Source organism: Sminthopsis crassicaudata, chromosome 2 (genome assembly GCF_048593235.1).
Source record: "Sminthopsis crassicaudata isolate SCR6 chromosome 2, ASM4859323v1, whole genome shotgun sequence".
Lineage (NCBI taxonomy): Eukaryota > Metazoa > Chordata > Mammalia > Dasyuromorphia > Dasyuridae > Sminthopsis > Sminthopsis crassicaudata.
In genome coordinates this window covers 189,421,104-189,434,156 of record NC_133618.1, presented here as the reverse complement: position 1 = coordinate 189,434,156, position 13,053 = coordinate 189,421,104, and the positions used below count along the sequence as shown (strand labels likewise).

At 33.8% G+C, this 13,053-nt stretch overlaps 1 long non-coding RNA gene across 1 annotated transcript in view; it reads right to left on the bottom strand.

Annotated features, from left to right (window-relative positions):
- Positions 1–309: 309 nt before the first annotated feature.
- LOC141555271 (uncharacterized) overlaps positions 310–13,053 on the bottom strand; it is a 109,784-nt gene continuing 97,040 nt past the window's right edge. The window contains exon 3 of the long non-coding RNA XR_012486136.1: positions 310–812. This is a non-coding gene — a long non-coding RNA (uncharacterized LOC141555271). The remainder of the gene's footprint in view (positions 813–13,053) is intronic.

Below are 13,053 nucleotides of genomic sequence, written 5' to 3'. Positions count from 1 at the left end.
ATATTAGGACTTAAGACAATGCTTGTAAAACATTGCTATCCCTTGGCTTTAATATATTGGTATCATGAAAAAGGAGAAAGTTTCTCGGAAAGGGAGAAAGCATTAATACTTGGTTCTCTTTTTGTCTCTGCTACATAGACTTAGTGTAGAAAGAAAATTACCTATTCGCTCTAACTTTAGCAACCTTCTGTGAATTCTACTACTAGAAAGATCTATATTAATCAATGAAGTTCAGTTCAATGCAACAAGATATTTATTGACTGTCAATTAAGTATTCAGCAATGTCTATTGATGATGAGTGCTATAGGATTTCCAATAATAGATTATCAATTAGGCTAGAATGGTCAGTGAGGTATAGTAGAAAGATCACTGGATTTGCATATAGAAATTCAACTCCTTTTTCTATTCCTTATTACCTATGTAATAAGTTACTTTACTGTGATGTTCTCTTCTCTAAATTGTAATCATTCTCTGGGAGCAGATTTCTTGGGGAGCTTCTGGAGGCAGTCTTGGCTTCAGTTCAGTTTCAATAATTACCTCAAATGCAGCCAGGAATTAAAGTCCAAATCCTTTATTGTCTCTTCCAAAATCTTCTCTCCTTCACTTGGAGCTAGGCTAGTTTTCTGAAGGCCTTCCTCTCTCCTTGGTTCCTGAAAGCTCTTGCTGCTAGTCTTTTGTCTCTGCCAGCTTCAGCCTCTTGTCTTCCCAATGTCTCCAGCCAGCACAAAAGTGGAAGTGGGAATGAATCTTGACTCTGAATCTCCAGAAGTCCTCTCCTGAAGTTCTGAGAGTTCTCGCTTATATTTTCCATGCTGAGTATACAACAATCATAATATCAGGAGGAAACCATTATTTGTTGTAGGATTAAATCAATGCTAAATTAGATTTAACCATTGTCTCCTCAATTCCACTCAGTACCTTGTTTCAAGTTCTGGCCCATAACGTCTTGTAGGGTCAGATCAATCATACTGAACCATGATAAATTAGATAATTACATTGTCTCTATTCATTCCAGTGACTTAGCACCTTGTAGGAATCCTAACCCTTTACCTCCTTGAACCTCACTTGATATATATGTAAAGTAATAGGGGGAGAGGGTTGTTTAGAATGCAGTCTCTAAGTCCCATTCATCTCTAAAGTTTAGGTCTTGAAGTGGACCTTGAATGAATGGTATATAGATATATAGAGACAGCTAAAAATAGACAGAAAATTTGGAATTAGTTCAGTTGTAGAAAACATCATGAATGGTTTCCTCCATATCCAGTATAATGATATGCTGACAGGGCACTGAACTAGGAGTTATTTTTTTTAACCATGAGAAGTTTTATTAACAACATTAGAACTTTTCTAAGGTAAAGAAACTTTCTAAAATGATCATGAAGGGGAAAATAAATGAAACAGAGAGTTGCCCACTTCACAGATGGTTCAATGACATGCTGTTGAACCATAGCACCTCCTTCATAAAGACACTTCTCATCCTTCATGGAAAAAATAATGATTGGAAAAAATAATGATTAGTATTTATATAGCATTTTGAGAATACAAAGTACTTTACATAAATCATCTCATTTGGCTCTGTCAATAATTCTGTGTTGTTGTTGTTAAGTCATTTCTGTCATGCTCTGACACTCCATGACCCCATTTGGTGCTTTCTTAGCAAAGATCCTGAAGTAGCTTGTTATTTCTTTCTCCAGCTCATTTGACAGATGAGGAATGAGGCAAACAGGATTAAATAAATTGCCCAGGGTCACACAGCTAATAAGTGTCTGAGATCAAATTTGAACTCAGGCCTCCTGGATGTGAGGTCCTATTTTTAATCTATCTACTAGCCACCTAGTGACACCTATTTTACAAGAGGAACTTGAAAGGGTTAAATGATTGCCAGAAGTCACACAGTAATTAGCAGAAATAGCACATGAACTCAGGTCTCTCCAGACTCTTACCATTAAGCTCTACTGTCTCAGAAATATCATCCCAGACTTTTGTTTTAATATTAATTTCTCTAACACGCTTTTATTAAAATGGTATGTGTATTTAATTCTCTAAGAAACTATAATCTGCAGAAGCTGTCATTCAAGTTTCACATTCTTACAAAGCCTAGCTAATTATTTTACATAAAGTAGGCATTTAATACATATTTGTTGAATTAAATTTCTACTTGAATATATCTTTGTCTTCAAAAGACACTATAATTGAATAAGCATTGACCTTGGAATCAGAAGACCCAAGTTCAAATTTCTTCTTTGATTTTTACTATTTTATGACCTTGTACAAGTCCCTTAACCTCCCCAAGCTATGCTTCCCTCATGTATGAAATGAAGAAATTGGAGTAAATGAATTCTAAATTCCATCTAAGCTTCCATCCAGATTTGTGATGTTATAATTAGGTACATCTTCCTTTTCCTCTTCCCTATTCCCTAGTTCTTCATTCTACCTCAAGTCTATCGAAAACCTTGCCCTATAGACCCCAGAAAATTTTTGCATGCAATAGCTTACTTATTTAGATTTCAAAACAATCCGTTTACAAAGTAGTTTTGAAGCAGCTTTCAAAATGAACATCAAATAAAAAGGAATAATTTTAATTTCAAGGTGATAAGAAAGAAAGATCATTATAAAGAAAAAAAGAACTAATGTTACCAGCTACTTACAACAAACTAATTACTGCATTTTGGTTCTGAATTTAGCTTTGAGCTTTTTAGTGGTTATTGTAAAAAAAAGAAAACATGTTGAGTTCTAATTATTTGACAAAAGAAACACCCCAAAATCATCACATTTTGGATTCAAAAAAAGTCCTTAGAGTTTACCTAGTCTAATAGCCTCATTTTATGGATGAGGAAATTGAGGTCCAGAGAGTTCAAATCTCAGTTTGACAATTTGAACTAAGGTTCTCTTACTGCATATTCAGTACACTACACATATTTAAATTAAACTCTTCTGGGCTCACTCTTCAGACTCATACTTCCACTTGTAAATTTGGGTCCCCAGAGGGCAATGACAAATAATAATCTTAGCTAACATCATTTATATGGCATTTAACAATGTACCAGACATAGTGCTAAGTCCTTTATAAATATTATCTCATTTGATCCACATAATTCTGGGAAGTAGTTACTATTATTATCCCCATGTTATAGATGAGAAAACTGAGGCAAACAAAAGTTATGTGACTTGCCCAAGTTCACACAGCTAATAAATTTTTCAGGCCACATTTGAACTCAGGTGTTCATGACTCCCGGCCTAGTAGATAATCTTTTCATAGCACCATCTTCTCCCTAAAGGTTCTGGTTCTAGAATAGAGATAGCTCTGAGAGATTATGTCTTGGAGTACTATGGGCATGACCACCCATATACTTTGTTCCCCAAAATATAGAGCAGCCAGTTTAGCTTTTACAAAGAAATACTGAGAAGGATATTGTAAGGTTTCATAAGAAGAGTAGTTCTAAAACAGTCATTTCCAATTCATAGGTGTACACTTCCCTTGTGTACATCAAGTTCCTGGAGAAAGTGGGCTCAGGTTTAAAGTAGTTGCTACAAAGGCAGAGACATATGTATGGGAAACAGAAGTTTCTTAGTGAATTCTGTTCCTGGGAGTCCTTTATCTCCCTTCACAGTGTTCTCTTTGGCGCAGAAGCATGGATAATAAATAAGTCAGTTTTTTTCTCACCTAGATTCACGCCTTGCCTATAGAGAGATGGCAGCCAGGTGGAGGAAATAAAGCAGCCACTGTCTCTCTGCAGTCAGGTGATTCATAGAAGTTTTTGCCTCAATTCTTGCCAAGAAAGAAAATTTCAAAAGGGGTTGAATGAGGGTGAGGAATAGATAGATAGATAGAAAGATAGATAGATAGATAGATAGATAGATAGATAGATAGATAATACTATAAGTATACACATGCATATACATGTATGTACATATGTATATATGTGCATCTAAATTTATACACATATAGGTGAGGTGTATATATGGATATATGTGTATATATGTGTGCTGTGTATATTCATAGTTGTACATGTTCACATATTCATGTTTGTATCTATTCACATATTCATATATTCGCACACATGTATTCACATGTAAGAATATAAAAGAATATATGTAAGAATAATATGTTAACAAAAATGTGTGTATATACATATATTTGTGTGTTACTCTTACATACTAATTCAGTTCTGCCCCTGCGTCTCCTAAGTCATCAATCCTTCCAACTCTAAGGGCAATTAGAATTTTTCATCAACACAAAGTAAGGACATTTATTCATAGCCAGAAATAGCCTCAATAACTGGAACTAGGCAAGGAATTTTATACATAACCTGCATAACTCACCAGGAATTGTACATTATGCATGCTGTAAGAACTGGACCTCATTGTCCAGTCTGCCCTTGTATACTTTCAAGGTACACAAAGCTTTCCTCATAAAAACTCTAGATTTATGTAGAGTATTATAACCTATCGTAAATATGCTCACAATGAATAAATCTTACCCAAGATGGGATGATTGACTTCAATCATAAAGAATCCACCATGTATCTCTGAGACTGAATCTAAATGACAAACCATCTCAAGCTAAATTGTTTCTTGGATATATTTTCTATCCCAAATCTGAAGCAGGATTGCCACAAAAATCTCCTAGCAAAACATGGACAGGTCCCAAGAACTCTTGACTGGCTGTTATTCTTCCAATGCCAGCTATGACACTGACATGGATGGCAAAAGGAAAGAAATTTTGACTACCAAAGCCAGTAAGTTTAAGGCTACTCAGAGCTCTTTCCCACTCTCTCATATCTCAAAACAAAACTTCATAGAAGTCATACTAGTCTTAACAAAGGTACACCAGCAGTGAAGATTTAAAGCAGCAATTATTTATCTGGTGCTGAATTCAAGAAGTAATTTGACATTTAGGTCTTTATATAAAGGACATTAGATAACAATGTTGACAACAATTCTACCAAAAATAAATACTCCAGTCAACTTTGATACTCTTTTAAAAATCCATCAATTAAGGTATTTCCACAAAAGTAGAAAAATGGGAAAACACTAAGAACTGAAATCATACCACCCCTGAGCTAAAATGTCTTCCCTACTAAGATACCATAAAACTTTCAATTCTATCCAGACAAAATCTTTTAAAACATAAATGTGCCAAACATGCTTCCCTTCTTATGAAGGAAGTAAACTTGTCAAGAATTAATAATATCTTTCATTTCTTTAGTGCCTCCTTGAGGTAACTTTGTATAGATGAGAAAACTGAGTCATCAAATCGAAGGGAGTTCTCATGGTCACATAGTTACTATATGTTGCAACCCAAATTTGAACATAGACTGTATTATTCCAAGGTCAATGTTTTCCCCTTTTACTGCACTGGGACTCACATATGGGGTCTTGAACAAAGTTCAAGAGAGAAGGGCTAAGAAAAAAGATGGAAAAGAGATCATGGGATACTGGAGACAAACTTGGACTATTACAAAATACTGTTTAAGGATGCTAGGGATGTGTGCTACATGATTTACCCAGGTCTGGTTAGAAAAACAGCCTGGATTTTACAAGCAGCTATGTTTTTGCTCAATTTTTTTCTGTCTCATTTTTCTTGATTTTACAATTTAATACAGCCATTCTAAAAAGTCTTGTTAAATGCAAATACTTCATGAGCAGGGCAGAGTAGTCATCATTCTTCATTGTTGTGGCATCTCATAAAGTGAAATGAGCACTGAATTTGGAGTCAGAAGGACAGAGTTTGAGATCGAACAGCCATTTATTGCTGTATAACCTTGAACAAATTTATTTTCCTCATTACCTCAATTGCAAATCAAAGATTATATATATATATATATAAACAGCCTCAGTTTCCTCAACTGAAAAATATAAATCACAATACATTCATTTGACAGAATTATTCTACAAATAAAACAAGATAAACTATGTATAACCTTTGTAGCAACTGTTGTAAAAATGTCAGCATTTGTTATTATGCCTCCCATAAGGCATCAGTAAATTCTTGCTGACTGGCTAACCTACTGCACTGAATTTAACTTCTCATCTCTAGATGAGAGACTTGTCTTTGTTTCAAAAGAGAATTTAGGTTACTTACGGTGCTATCAAATTGTTTACAACATGTAATAGGGTTCTAGCACATGTTCTCATTAGTTTGGTTAAATGGTTTCTCTATGTAGAGTTGCAAGGGAGCTGCTTCTGGGAGAACTGAGAGCTGCATGTATGATGAAGTGAAGGAAGTACTTGGAAAGACTAGAGCACATGTGGACATTCTGTAACTGGTCCCAGTTCATTTATCACATGATTGAGAAGAGACTTTTTTCCCATTGGCTCTGTAGTCAATACTGTTGACATCTTCAAAAGAATTTGAGTCAGCTCTGATTGACACTTTTCTTCCCATACTTTTAGGGGAATTTTGCAATGGAATGGAACATTCAACCTTGTGAGTTCAAAAGATCAAGAGGGCACCTCAGCATTCTATCATTTAATAGGATTTCAAAATCATTATAACATCAATGCCCTGAGTTGCAAGAAGCAACTTTTGGGTACCTTTGGGTATACAATTCAAAGATAGCTAGGACTCAGGTTCAAACAACGGGAACATAAACTTGGTGGGAGTGTTGCCATCTAGGACTTGTGTTAAATTTCTAACCTATTCCTCCAAAGACTGAGGTGAGGGTACTAGAGAGAATATCATGAGTTTACATGAGTTTTTTACAAAACACACATAGATGCTCATACACACTATAAATATATTTAAGCTATTATTTTCCCTATGTATATTCTAACAAATTAATAATATTCTGAATAGCATTTTTTCTTTATTCTTGACTTTATTTTCTTTATTCTTGACTTTGGAAACCCTCTTTGACTAAATAAGTTGTTTTTGTAAGATATCAGTATATAAGATCTGACAACCGGTGCCATATTTCATTTCTATATATATACACATATTAGGTCTTAAAGAGTCAAAGTTTCATCAGATTTGGGTTAGAGTTGGGAAGACTCATACCTAGCAGGTCTCTTGAATATGGTGATGAACCTGTGATCTCCAGGTGTTATGGGAAAAGAACTGAATTGGGGGTAAGAGGATATGAGTTTAGAGTCTAATTCTGTCATTAATACAGGTAATTTACCTGTATGACATTCAACTCAATTAACTTCTCTGAGGCTGTTTCTTCACTTCATAAAATTATAGTAATGGATTAGATTACTCTTAAGATTCCTTCCAGTTATCAATCTATGAATCTGTGATCATTGTTATGGTTATCCATTAAGCAAAATAGATGCAACTATTTCTTAGCTGCCTAAGCAGCGTGATTTACATCTGCATTCACTTTCTACAGTGGATTTGCTATGGAAACTCTATCCAACATGTTGAGGACCATCTTTGTCTGCTCTTAGGATAGTGAAGTGACCCGTGAAGCATGAGCTGCCCAACTATTATAATTCACACTTGCCAAGTGACAGAACCATCTTCTTTTTAAATCCTGCATGCCTTTGATAACTATTTTCCTATATAATTTCTCACTTATAATGTACTGAAAACTTCTCATGTCCACCTCTATTGTTCAACATATTAAGCACTTTTAAAAGTTTGTAGATTTGCATTTGACTGAACTAAACTGAACTCAATTCAATTTAATAAGTTAGCAGCAGAAGGTGGCACAATAGATAGCACATAGGGTCAGTCAGGAAGACTTGAATTCAAATCTGGTTTTAGACAATTATTAACTGTGTGACTTGAGCACATCACTTAATCCCTCTCAGCTCCCTCAACTATAAAATGGGGATAATTATAATAGGTTTTATTACCTCCCAGAATTGTTATGTACATTAAGTGAGATAATATTTGTAAAGTGCCTGGCACAAAACAAGCAAAATGTAAATATTAGCTACTATCATTATATCTATTAATAGGCATTTATTAAGTGCTTGCTAGATGCAAAGTACTATCCTAAGCAAATAAACAAAGATAATAGCCTGTACTCTCATCTGAATTCAATTATAATGGTTCCATGCAAAAACTTGCATTTGCTCTACATTATACATATAGATCTCAAAAATGTTACAGACGTCATTGTTTTGAATTTGTAAAACAAAACAAAGCTTAATATGTATTCATAAATGCCAAAGCTACTAGCAGAAAAATGCTATTGAATGCTACTGAAATTGTATAACAATAATATAAAATTGATTATATGATTCTTTTCTCAATAAAACATTTGTTATTCATATTGAATTCAGAAAATGGTTTCCATTTATCTGCTTAGAATTTATGTCTTTCAGATAATTCGAGTTTCTGAACATAATTGCTTTATTTGGTAAGCCCCTTCCTCTCCCCTTTCTTTCCTTCCTTCCTCCTTCCCTCTTTCCCCTCTCCCCCATTTCCCCCTACTCTCTGTCTCTGTCTGTGTCTCTGTCTCTCTCTTCTTCTGTGTGTGTCTGACTGTCTCATAGTTTTTTTCTTTCCATCTCAAAAAATCATCAAAAATAAATAATTTTGCTTTATATTGGAAAAGATTAATTACATATTGCTTGCTAAGAGAAATCTCTAAATATTGTTAATGTAGAAAATCAATTCAACATTTCTTTTCAAAACAAGTTTCAAATAATTTATCTGGTGACTAATGAAATTAACCAGTGTACACTGTTGCCATCTAGTGTCCAAAGCAAATCCAAAAAAAAAAAAAAAAAGATTTGGGGTAGTTGTTTTAAAAACCAATGATAACTAAATTCTTCCTTTTTTTTTTTTTAATCATAATATCTTGAACAGGAGGGAAACTTAGAGAACATCTAATCAATCCTTTTTACTTTACAATTGAAGAAACTGCAACCCAGAGGAAAAGAATAACATCCAAGATCATACAGCAACGAAATAGGAGGACCAGGATTCTACCCTGAGTCCTTTAAATCCAAATCCAAATCCATCAGTCTTTCCATTAATCAATGATGCCTTTGAGATTTAGCCTAAAATAGTAAAATAAGCAGAAATTTGTTTATAATTTGAAAGAACATAAATTTGGATTTAGATGACTGGGTTTTGAATTCCAACTCCACTACAACTTGAATGATTTTGGACAAATTAAGCTCCTTGAGTCTTAATTTACTCATCTGTAAAATAAGGGGTTGAACCAGATGTTTATAACATTAACTTTTAACTCTATAAAATCCAACTCCACTAATTTCTTTGCATTAGTTATTCTGGGTTTAGCATCTATAACTTTAATATAAATTTCTATAAATCTATAACATCCTTAGAATCTATTTATATTTTCATCCTGCACACTCTTGAGTCATTGAATTCCAAAAGGTTTTTTTTGTTTTTGTTTTTGTTTTTTTTTTCTCCAAGAAGCAGAACAAACTTTCTTCTTGTTCATTAGGCCTCTTGTTGAAAGGAGGTTTCCTTGTTCTAATGATCCAGGATTTAATGAATAACTTCCTGAGTACTTCAAACATCTCTTTGATAACATAATATATTTAGTCCAATCCTCTCTCAGCCTTCTTCTCTAATCAACAAATATTTACTAGTGCCAAACATGGTGCTAGTAGAGATACAAAGACAAAAACAAAACAGATCCTGCCCTCAGGGATATTACATTCTATGGGATATAGTCAGTCAATAAGCAATAAGCAGTCATTAAATAGCTACTCTGTTCTAGGCACTATCTTGTTCTGGGCATACAAAGAAAGGCAAAAAAAAAAAAATTCTTCCTTTTAAGGAGTTTTCAGTCTGATAGGGACTACAAGGTGAAAATACCTATGCATAAAAAAGTTATTTACAAAATAAATTAAAGATAATCAACAGAGGGGAAGCAATCATATCATTAAGGAGAACTATGGAAAGTTTCTTTGAACATAGAATTTTAGCTAGTTTTTGAAGGAGGTCAAGAGATGGAAGGAAATGAAGAGTGAAACAGTCAGTGAAAATGTCCCAAATCTAGAAATCGGGTGTCTTGTTTGAGGAACAGCAAGAAGGCCAGTGTCACTAAATTACATGTTTGGTTGGAGACAGAAGGAAAGGGGCAGAAGTAATGTGTGAGAAAACTGGAAAGGCAAAAAGGGGATAGGTTATGAAGATTTTTGAATGTCAAACAGAGGAGTTCACATTTGATCCTAGAGGTGATAAGGTACTAGAGTTTATTAAGTGTAAGGAACCAGAGGCAAATTTGTAAAGATGGCTTATGTACAGATAGCTGAAAAAAGAATGAACCAAGAATGAGGAGACATTTGTGGCAGTGCAGGTGTGGGGTAAGGAGACCTGAACCAGAGTGATAGCAATGCCAGAGTGAGGGAGGGATATACAAGAGATGCTATGAAGGAAAGATGATAACAAATAATAGTTCAATAATATAATACTCATAGTTACACAGTAAATTACACTAATATAATAAGCATTGAGTAAATGCTTATTTTCTTAATTTATTGACTATCTTCCAAGAGGGGATTCATCAAGAGTCCATAAGAGAATAAAAGAATGTTTTGTTCATTTCTTGTAAACAGTGATTTTGTGTTTATGTGTATGTGTATATATTCATATGTATATTCATGAATTATGTGAAAAGCAAATCTATCATTTCATTGATATGTAGAGAAATATCCATAAGGAAATTCCCTCCATTGAGAAATATAAACAACTTATTTGTAACTGAATTATTATTATTATTACTGTTATTTTTTGCTGAGACAATTGGGGTTAAGTGACTTGCCCAGGGTCACACAGCTAGGAAGTTGAAGTATCTGAGGGCAGATTTGAATTCAGGTCCTCCTGACTTGAGGGCTGCTGCTTTAGCCACTGTACCAACTAGCTGCCCTTGTAACTGAATTATTAACTGCTTAAATGGCTTGTCCAAGGTCTTGTGTCATATGTCAGAGGCAGAATTTGAACTCAGATTCCTGAATTTGGCACGTTGTCCTCTTCTACCTAACGAAATGCATAAACATGTGCCTTCAAAAAAATTCAGCAGTACATTGGGCTAATGCCTTCAGGGAACATTTGTAGTGAATCATGGGCCTATTTCCTGAGTCAAAGCTAATAACTCAGAACTCAGCCTTATAAACAAAAATAATAGAATGACACAACATTGGATTAGGAAGGACCTTAAGGATTATATATATATATATATATATATATATATATATATATATATATATATATATATATATATATATATATATATATATACATATATGGTTTCAATTTATAATTCTAAAACATATGGCAAGCTTACAAAAGAAGTTGTAATCTTTTCACCCAAATCAAAATTTGCGTCATTACACACAATTCTATAATCTCTTATCCTGTACCTTAGCAGCAACATCTAGCACATTCTTTTGCAGTGAACCTTGTCAAACCTTAAGAAACATTATTGTATCAGTTTAGGCCATACATATAGTCAAAAACATAAAGGACAAAGAATTTGACTTAATCCTGCCACCAAAATCTTCTTTCTAAAAAATTTTTGACTACATATGACTGCTAGGATCTCTTCTTTTAATTATGCTTTCTTAAAATTTTTATTGAGATCTTTTGTCATTTTTGCCAACCTCACTGTTGTTTTAATTTTCATTTCTCACATAATTAGTGATAGGGAACAATGTTTCATGTTTTTTTTAATAATTTGCAAACCCTTTTATGAATATTTATTTGTATTCATTATCTATTGAAAACATCTTTGTGTTAGTTTCCTATACAGCTTGGACATCAGACCCTTATGATAAATATTTGAAGAAAGTTTTTTTTTCTTGTTTGACAACTTTTCTTGCTATCTTAATTACACTGATTGTTTAGCACAGTACCTGGCATAGAGTAGTTGATTAATAAATGCTAGTTGACTTATTTGAGTTTGTTTTTTATTATTCTTTATCTAGTTTGTTTCACTGATCTATTTTTTAAAAGGATTAAGTCTTTGTTGATGATTACTGTTACATATCATTCATTTGAGGCCTTCCTATTATTTAACAACCCACACATTTATAGGTAAGATGATTGAAGTCCACAGTTGGGATAATTTCTTTTTTTTCTTTTATTTTTCCTTTTTTATTATCAAAACTTTTTATTAAACATATGAATAGATAATTTTCAACATTTACCCTTGCAAAAATTTTCCCTCTCATCCCCTCATCCCTTCCCCTAGATGACAAGTAATCTATTATGTCAAACATGTGCAATTCTTCTATACATATTTCCACAATTACCATACTGCACAATAAAAATCAGATCAAAAAGGAAAAAATGAGGAAGAAAACAAAATGCAAGCAAACAGCAATAAAATAAAAGTGAAAAGTGTGATCTAAACTCAGTCCCCACAGTCCTTTTTCTTGGTGCAGATGTCTCTCTTAATCACAAGACTATTGGAACTGGCCTAAGGGATATTATTTCTAAAACAGAATTTACAATCTTTCCCTACACATGCATCTCTTTTGACCTTCTCTAGTTCAGTCCAAAACTTCACCATTTTTCCAATAACCTACATTCAAACCTCGTCATCCTTAACTCTTCATTTTCCCTCACCTTCCTTATCTAACTGGCTGTCAATTCTCCTCCACATCTTTCATAAATCCCTTTCTTTCTACTTATGTGATTACCTCTTGGGGTAACTCATTACTGCTTACCCAGACAATTGCAAAAGTATTTTAATTAATCTCCCTGTCTCGTGTCTCTTCCCATTCTGATTCATCATTCACTCAGCTATCAAAGTCATTTTCTTAAAGCCAGACTTAAAGTCTGACTATGTCTCTTTCCCCTCAATAAACTCCAAGATTAAATATGAAGTCCTCAATTTAGCATTTAAATTCTTCATGACCTGGTGCCTTCTTACCTTTCCAGGCTTTTTATATATTAATTCCTTCCATTCACTCTCCATTCCAGTTATACTGAGTGATCTGCAATGCATGAAACATTTACACATTAAACACTACATCTCCCTTACCTTTATCTTTGCAACAACTGTCTCTCATATCTGCAATAATCTCTTACCTCACTTGCTCTTCTCTTTCCTGGAATTCCTTCAAAACTCAGCTCAGATCTCATTTCTTCCAGAAACAATTCCAGGATCCTCAAGC